Here is a 9866-nt window from a genome sequence, read left to right as displayed (position 1 = left end):
AACTCGCAGTTGTCTGTTTGTTTCATCCCCGGTCAAGTGGCTAGTTTGAATCCAAGAACAGCTTGTACCTGTCCAACTTGTTTCTAGTTTCCCGTTACTCTGCTATTCACTATCTTTGTCAATGTCTACCAGTCCCGCAATGGATACGACATATTTTGTTGATTCCAACCCCCATGAGGTCTTGTATTCATAATCCAAATGATGCATGGCATGCATATTATTTGAATATGGGTAGGCGTATTTTTACGTCCAAACACAGTGCAAATGCTAATATTTAAGTATCTTCGTCCTGTCAAGCCAAAGACTCCGTCTCTTGACTCTCCAGACAAAGAAACTTAAATAGGGGCAGCTGTTATACCCTGTTTTTGGACCTAAAAATACTGGGCCCAATTTCATTTCAAACTTTGTCAATTGTCAAATTTCAACTGCACAGTTCAAATTGTCTCTGCCTCGCAGTATTTTCAATCACAATTTTACCTATGTTTTTCTTGCATAAAACCTTTTGAAATGTCTTTACTTGTCTTGTAAGTCATTCAAAAGTGTCTCTGAATCATTACATTGCTTTTTCTACAGTTTATTTCAAAATTTGCAAAAAGTCATACAGAAGGGTATTTTGGTCATTTCCTGCAGTGGGACCCATTTTCATCCTTGTGACTGTCTCTGAGTCTTTTCAGATTATTTTTAAACATTTCATCAGTAAACTTTGTTAAAATTCATTTCAAACTTGCGTCTGAGTCAGTGTCAAGTCAATTTGATTCTGTTTAGGTCATTTTTAGCCCTAGGGGCATTTTGGTCATTTCACATAAAATTTTGGCATGGGGAGGTTACTTTGAAGTACCTCATTTAAGCCATTGGTTCGTTTTAGTCCTTTTGTCAATTTTACTTTGGGTTTCACTTTACGTTTTGTCAGTTTACGTTTTTTATCCAATTTTATTTTGTTTTTACCTTTTTGCATTTTGGTCCCCAAAAGGGTCCAAAATTGCATTTCAGTCCAGTTTCTTTTTCAATTCATATTTCAGTCCAGAATTTTTTTTATTTTACTTTTCAGTCCTTTCTTTGTAAATTTCATTTCAGTCCCTTAACTTTTTAATTTTGCAGAAAAGGCCCAATGTCAAATTTGCGTTTTTTTAGTCAGAATCCAGGTGGCGCAATTCAATTGGGTCAGAGGCAATACATGTCAGCTATAAATAGAGCCAAGTGTAAGATTCAATGCCATTAACTACACGCCAACTCAACAAACACAATCAAGTTTCTCTCTCCTTTCTGTTAAAGATCAAAAATCAGAAATTCTCAAGAACATGAAGAACACAAAACCCTAACCGTTTCCAGAAAGTCACAAATTCATCAAGTTTCAGTGTTTTTCGTATCAATTCTCAGAGATTCGTATGAATCTTCATCACTGAATTGATCGATTCTCTGCAATTCCAAACGCGAGCTCGCATCAAAGCAAGCTCAAGCGTTGATCACAGAGAGCCTCTCGCAAAAAAAATCAAAGAAGCAGGTTCAAACGTATAATCAGAGAAAGAATCGAAGAAGATGAAGAAATCAAGCCGGTGAAACCGATTTATTTTCGGTCCAGAAAGCAACCAGAAATCATCAAGGATCAATCGAAGTTTTCCAAAGAATTTCTTATCAAAAAGCTTCGAACAAATCTCAGGTAAAACTCAGATTTTCTTTGAAAAAGTGTTAATCATATTTCAAACCTGCATAAAAATCACGTAAACCAACAGATCTAGTTTCCAGAACATAAAGAACAGTTTGTAACCGTAAAATTCAAGTCTAGATCTATAAAGATCTAGACATTGCATGTAAAATCCAGTGCTAAAAACATAATTAGAAGAACAAAGCGAACAGGAAAGTGTAAAAAATTTGAAGTTCTGGAGATTTTGTTCGTCGGAACCCTAACTTCTCACCGGAGAAGATGAAGTTTCCGGCGGAATCTTCATCTTCTCCAGCCAACCACCACCGGAGAAGGGAGGAGAGAGGTGAGAGGAGAGAGAGAAGCTCTGAAACTTAGAGAGAGAAAGAGAGTTTACAAATGATTTAAACCGGTGCCATGCCTTATAAATAAGCTAGTGAACCAGACCGGTCCAAGACCGGTCCAATCCTGTTGATTCCAGGCCGTTTGATCTAGGGTTTCAGGATCCTGGATCAATCCTGTGGCTCCTGTGAATCCGGTTCTTTAGGGTTTTGGGTTGGGCCTTTGGTTTCTTTGGATCTTTACGTTTTGCTATTCCTGTGCTATTCACACCCCTATTTTTTTGCTACCTGCACCTATGTCTTGATTAAAATTGTGGTAAAATTCCTAGAAAAATTCATACATGTTTCTTGATATTTTCTTAGTGTTTTTATGACATTTTTGCACATTAAGGATCTATGAAATTTTGGTATAATTAATTCATAGCATTTTAATTCTCTTTGAATTATTTGTTATGGATTCTTCTTCACACATTTGTCCTTGATGTGAGAATATGTGATAAAAACTACTTGCTGTGTTAATATGAGAGATTTGTGCCTTTAATTTCATGTTGATTTGCTGTTTTGATTTGGTTCATAAGTTCTTGATTTTATGAACAATATATGCATATTTTGAAAGATATAAAATGCCAAGTTTATTCTAGAAAATATGGCATGAAACCATGCTTGCATGTTTCCAATAATTCCATGCTATAACTTGAGATAAAGAAAACTCTTTCAAAATTTGTTAAAGCATGAGAATTAGAGGCCAAGAATGCTTTAGGTTTCATACCTAAGTTTTTAGGGTTTAATGTCATTTTGTTAACTTTTTGTGCCATCTTGCATGCTTTTATTTCTTAGTACTTGTTATGTTTTTTTTTCTTTTCACTAACAAGTTTATTTCCATGTTTCATGCATCTCATTTAGTATTCCCTTTGCCTTCTTTAGCCTAGCATTTATTTTTGCAAGTTTTAATTCATTTAGAGATGTAATTTGTCATCATTATTTTGTAGCTTGGCAAAGGGGCCATAGAATGTATTTAGGCAATTTTTGTAATATGGACTATGGACACTATGACGCACCGACACGCACACACTCACCTTAGATGTATGCATAGGATTGTATGGTTAAATAAGCGTTTAGGTTTTAAACACTTAGAGAAAATCCATCTTTTTTCCAAAAAAAACAATTGAACTTCACTTCAAAAATTTTCATAGTAAATATGAAGTCAACACTTCATTTTTTTCCTTTCTTTTTTTCTTAAGAAAAATTCAATTCATCTTAATCATTTAGACTTTCTTTCTAATCACTAATCAAACCTCACTTTTTTGCTAAATCTAATGCTCATGAAGCCTCCCAATCTCCTTCTTCAAAACCTTTTTTTCAAAACTTAAAATCAAACAATTAAAACAAAAAAAACAAGTTTCTTTAGCAAGAACTACGAACGGTTTTGATCCCGTAAAACGGTACGTAGGCAATGAGTCAAAACTCATCCAAGCCGAAATAAAATCAAATTCTACTTCTTCTCACCCCCCTTTCTTAACTAATCACACCTTCTTTTTTTACAAATAAGCAATAAAACTAAAGCGTAGAAATCAACTTAGGAAAGCGGTTCTTATGGAATACCATAATCGCTCCGGGTGCCTAACACCTTCCCGTAGCGAAAACGACCCCCGAATTCGGAAACTCAAGGGTTTTTCTCCTTTTACCCTTCCCAAGAAAAAAGAGAGATATCAACGGTCGAAAGGTACAAGTCCAATTAATGGCTTGGCACCCAAAAACCATGATAACATGTATTATTTTGATTTTCTGTATAAGAAATAAAAAAACAAACTTTTTAATTTCGAAAGAAAAATCTGAACTTTCATTTTTAATTCTATTCTTATTAGATTCATAAATTTTGAAATATTTTAAGTTGCTGAATTTTTTATTTTTTATAAAATAAAACTTCTTAATTTCAAAAAAAAAAAAGTATGAATTTTTTTTATTTTTCCAGAATTTTTAAATTTTTCCTCTATTGAAAATAAAATGGAAATATGAATTTTTTTGAAACATAATAATTTATCCAGATTTTATTTTATTAAATTATCTATATTTTTTTCATTTTATCAGATTTTTTAAATTATTCCAGAATTTTCTAGATTTTTTCATTTAACTGATTTTTATTAATTTTTCCATAATTATTTTCGTTTTTTTATTAATATTTTTATTTTTCTAGAATTTATTTCATTTTTTTATATTTTTTAAGAATTTATTTAAAAAAATAATCATTATGCCACGTGTACCCCATAAAAAAAAATTATACAGTAAGAGCGCCACGTCATCCAAAAAGGATGACGCAGCATGCCACATCAGCAAAAATGCACAGTCAGCTGGTTTAGGGGGGTTTTCCAAAACAAACAAATTTTACAAGGATCGAATCGAAAAAAAAAATTTTACAGGGGGCAAAACCAAAAGTGACCTATATTACAGGGGGGTAAAGGCCTATTAACTCTTAATTAAATATGGTATTGTATATGGAGATCTTGTTCTTAAAGTACTTGATGACAGGTCATCTTATGCTATTCTTAGCATGTTTTTCAGCCATTTTTCAGTAGGTTTTATCTGCAAAGTAGAGGAGTATTAGATTAATTGCATATGATTTCAAGACATTTGTATTGTTGTCTATATTTGAGTATGTAATTCTATTCTTCCCGAAATATAGCAATTTTAGGGTGTTCTTGATGTAATTCACGAAGAAATCAAGCAAATCAGGGAAAAGTAAGACATCCAAAGATTTATGTGGTCCTTGGGAAGATGAAGAATGAAGATTCAACATGCCTCAGAAGACTTTACAGAAGGAGGAATTATGTTCCCAAGTTCCAAGACATCTTACATTGAAGAAAACACCTATAAAAGCGAAGAAAACAGGAATTTCAGCACCAGAAGTTGTACTGAAGCGCCCAGGCGCACCGGAAGGGGAGCTACCTAGAAGCTGCACAAAAGCACCCAGGTGCATGCTAGGTGGCACCAGGCACCTAGACCTGAAAGGCACATGTGCCTGGCGCATGGTCTAGGGCGCTAGGCACCCTGTGACTTGCAAAAAGTCACTTTTAGTGATTTTTTCACTCATAGAAGCCCATGTTTTTAGCCCAAGTCAGGTGAAAAATTTCCCTATAAATAACGCCTTCCTAATTTATAATTTCTCGTTCAAAACTGTAGCAATTTAAGACGAAGGCGATTTTAAGAGCTTCAGAATGGGTTTTATCTTCTCTTTATCCTTCTAGGGTACGTTCATCTTTTTTTTATTTTGTCTTAGTTATCATGTGTAACTAGATATTTATAGGCTAGGATTCTAAGATGAACCTCTATTTGTTTTGTTGGATATTTATTTAATTTAATGTCGTTTATTTTAGTTTATTTTATGTTCTCTATTAAGTTTTATTATGATTTGTCTGTTTCAAAGGAGCGCAACCTTATATTAGGTACTTAGGTTGTGGTAGAGCCTAATATTGATGCTTATATCTTGATATTTATATATACCTATCTAGGAAGTAAGTAGTTAATAACTAGACAAAAGTTACTGAAAGCGAGTTTACCCTAGTAGTAAGTACTTTGCAGGTGACATTAGTAATATTAAGTAAAATATGTTGAACATAGGATGTAATTAGTTATTAATCAGGGAAACAAGTGTCTCTAGAGAGTGAACTATTCTCCTCGACTCCTTAGTAAGGTAATCACTGATAGGGCTTTCCGATTGTAGAACTACCAAGAGGAGAAGGAGAGTGTTCTATGAGTGTCCTAATATTCATAGATGGGAAGACCTTTAGGAACACTGGACTTCATTGCCATTGGAAAATTAGGAACGTCAATTTAAGTTTATGTTTTAGTTACCTTTGAATTAGACAGACCCCACACGTAAGGATCACTTATACAGTCTACATAAGACAACTAAACGCGAGATGAATGTTATTTAATTACAACAAAAGAGATATGGGGATTCAAAGATTCATATCCGCTGCTTACTTTTCTGCAACCAAGAGGTAACTTGCTCTGTTGCAAACAAATAAAAATTGCAATCTCTCTAACCCTAAATCTTTTATTTTATATCGTCAAAACAAAATAGGTAACGCGAATTGTTTGGATGAAACAACTATCTATGTAGATATGATACTCTAATTATCACTTTACTACTTAGTAAACGATTTGGTACATTTGCCTAATCCGACCATCAAGTTTTTGGTGCCGTTGCCGGAGATTGTTGATGTTTTCGACTAAGCAATTCAAAGTACTTATTTTTGTCTTCTATTTTTCTGTCGTTTAAATTTTAGTCGTTTATTTTTCCGCATTTTATTTTTCTGTTTGCATTTAGTTTATATTTATCCATCTTTACTACTAACCATTTTTCTCTTCTTTTCACATTTAGGAACTAACCCATTTTATTTTCTTAGTTATAGTTTAGGTTATACTTAGTTGCATTGCATTTTAGAGAGTCGTAGTAAAAATAACAATTTGTTATAATATCTATGTATAATATCTATGATCAAGTCACACAAACTCTTCTATCCACCAACCCAAACGAACAAAGGATGGTATGGTCCTTTTACCATAGTCCGCATCTGCAAAAATGATCGAGTGTTGACGTCTGGGATCACAATAGATGGTATGCGAAAGTCTCTACAAAGGAAATTATACACTTGCAAGATTATATAGAAGGATTGAGTACCAGAAATGAGGAACCTGATTCAAATGGGTTCAAGTGCATTTAGATAGACATATCCGCCAGGCGCAAGACGTAAAACACACGTTGAATAGGAGGCAACCTATTCCGTCAAGCTAGTAACTTAAAAGAAGCTCTAATTAGGAGGCAACCTATTGATCGTCGGGACTGAGACGTTAAACAAGCGCTGAATGGGAAGCAACCCATTGATTTACTTTTCTGCATTTTTATTTTTTGCTAAGCTGAGATTTTCTGACTAATCAATTTCATTTGTTTTTCGGTTACTAATACTCAAGTTTTATCTTATAAAATATTATTCTCTTGCATTTACATTTATAACATTTCCGTTTATGCTTTAGATTTGTTTACATTGGAGGCTAGTTTACCTTTGCATTCAAGAGCACGATACTTTCAGGGGCTTGCTACTGAAGGTACTTGTAGGATCACCATCTCTTTTCTGAATACATAACCAATGAGATTTAGAGCCAAATATTTCAAATCCATTCTATGTTGTTAGATACTTAAATTCTTTCTATTATGAGTGTTCCATATGAATTCTATTTTTGCTCAAATTTGTAGTCGTTCTTTACAGAAAATCGGTTAGGTTATATTATAAATGAGGCACTTTTTCTTTGGTACATTGAGTGTCATAATATTTATAGATGGGAAGACCTTCAAGAACATTGGCCTTCATTGCCCTTGGAAACCTAGGAACATCAATTTAAGTCTATGTTTCAATTACCTTTGGATTAACAAAATCCCGCACGTAAGGATCATCGTGTGATCAGCAGGTGCAGTTATCTATCCGAGGGATAGACCTAAATCAACGAAGATAGTATAGACCCCGCACGTAAGGATCAATGTGTGATCAATAGGTGCAGCTTGACAACCTTATGATATGTCATCCTACGTTATTCTTAGCATGTTTTCCAGTCTTTACCAGTAGGTTATACCAGCAAAATAGAGGAGCATTAGAGCAATTGTCTATGATTTCAGGACATTTGTAATGTTTTCTTTATTTGAGTATGTAATCAGAGTTATACAAACATATCAGTTTTATGGTGTTCTTGAAGTAATTCACGAAGAAATCATGCAAATCGGCAAATCAAGACATCCGAAGATTTACGTGATCCTTGGGAAGACGAAGATTCAAGATCCAAGATGCCTCAGAAGTTGTTACAGAGGGAGGAATTATGTTCCCAAGTTTCAAGACATCTTACATTGAAGAAAATATGTATTTCAGCACTGAATTTACACTAAAGCGCCCCGCGCATGGATGGCTAAGCCTAATGTTCCCGGGAGCATGGAAAAAGCGCCTAGCGCTTTCTGACTTGCAAAAAAAGTCACTTTTGTAACTTTTTCGCTCCTAGAAAGCCCATATTTTTAGCCCAAGTTAGGTCGAAGCTTTCCCTATAAACACTGCCTTCCTCATTCATAATTTCTCGTTCAGAACTAGAATAGTTCAAGAGGAAGGCGATTCTAGGAGTCAAGGAGCAGTTATATATTCTCTTATCTTTTCTATGGTATGTTTTATCTTTTTGTATCTCGTCTTTAGTTACCATGAGTAACTAAGAAGTTATAGAGTTCTAACAAGAACTTCTATTTATTTTTTTGGATAACTATTTAATAATATGTCGTTTATTTAGTTATTTTCTGTTTACTGTTTAGTTTTGTTAGTCTAGGTTTATTTATGTATTAGGCGCAACCCTAGATTAGAGACTTAGGTTGTGACAAGGCCTAACATTGTTTTTACTATATGGATGCTTATATCTTGATATTTATGTCCTTATACTAATAAATATCTATCTTGGAAGTAATTTGTTAATAATAAGCGAAAGATACCGAAAGCGAGTTGACCCTAGTAGTAAGAAACTTAAGAGGTGACATTACTAAGACTAAGTAAAATATGTTGAACCTAGGAGGTAACTAGTTAGAGACTAACGAAACAAGTGGTTTGCTTGAAGGAAATAAACTGATCCATAATAGAACCATCCTTCTTGACCCTTGTTTAGGCAGACGTTGTTGGGGCTGCTCATTTATAGAACTACCGAGAGGGATAGTGTGAGTTGAGATACCTAAGATTCATAGATGGACTAACCTAATAGAACTTTGGCACTTCATAGCCTTAGGGAAAATTGGAAGGCCAATTTAAGTCCATGCTTCCATTACCTTTGAATTAACAAGACCCCACATGTAAAGGTCACTGAGTGACCAACATGTGCAGTTAGCCATCAGAGGGATAGCCTTTAATAAACATGGAGAGTAAGACCCCACACGTAATGTGCGATCAACATGTGCAACTTGACGACCGATTATGGTATATACGTCTCACGACCTCATCACATAGATTGCTCACTTAGAATAAGTAGATGCGACATGTATGTTAATTTATTATCCTACAAATAAATAGGGGGCATTCAAAGAATCCTCTAACCACTATTACATTTTTGCAACCAAAAACTGGTAACTTACTCTGTTGCAGACATATAAATATTTTAAATCTCTTAACCCTTATCTTTTTATTTTATCGTCAACTTAAAATAAGTAACGCGATTTGTTTAGACGAAACAACAATCCCTGTGGATACGATACTCACTTATCACTTTATTACTTGGTAAATGATTGGTACACTTGCCTAATCCGACCATCACAATCGACTAGGTTAGAAAGTCCCAACAACCTTATCACTTGTATAGTCTACTTAAGATAACTAAACGCGATATGAATGTTATTTAATTCCAACAACCACGGCTTACTTTTCTACAACCAAATAGGTAACTTGCTTTTTGCAAAAAGATAAAAATTGCAATCTCTAACCTTTAACTCTTTTATTTTATATCGTCAAAACAAAATAAGTAACGCAAATTATTTGGACGAGACAAACATCTATATGAATACGATCCTCTATATATTAACGTGTCTAAATTTTAATTTTCATCAAACAAGATAAATTAGTATTAACATGGGATTTTTCGACAATATTAAATTATTGTCTTTTGTGGGTTAAGGAAAAAATATTGCACTTTTCTTACTCATTATGAGTGGCTGCGCCACCCTTTATCGTGTATGGGAAGCACTTTGTAATGCAAGTTTTTTCCCTTGTGTTGTTGGCTTGCCATATTGTTCGAATTTATAAGTGATCTCTCTTAGCATAGTTTATACCTTACAAATTGACGTGTATCGGTATTCTTAATTCATAAATTTATGAAAT

Source organism: Medicago truncatula, chromosome 7 (assembly GCF_003473485.1).
Source record: "Medicago truncatula cultivar Jemalong A17 chromosome 7, MtrunA17r5.0-ANR, whole genome shotgun sequence".
Lineage (NCBI taxonomy): Eukaryota > Viridiplantae > Streptophyta > Magnoliopsida > Fabales > Fabaceae > Medicago > Medicago truncatula.
Note: the sequence above shows the minus strand (reverse complement) of the source record.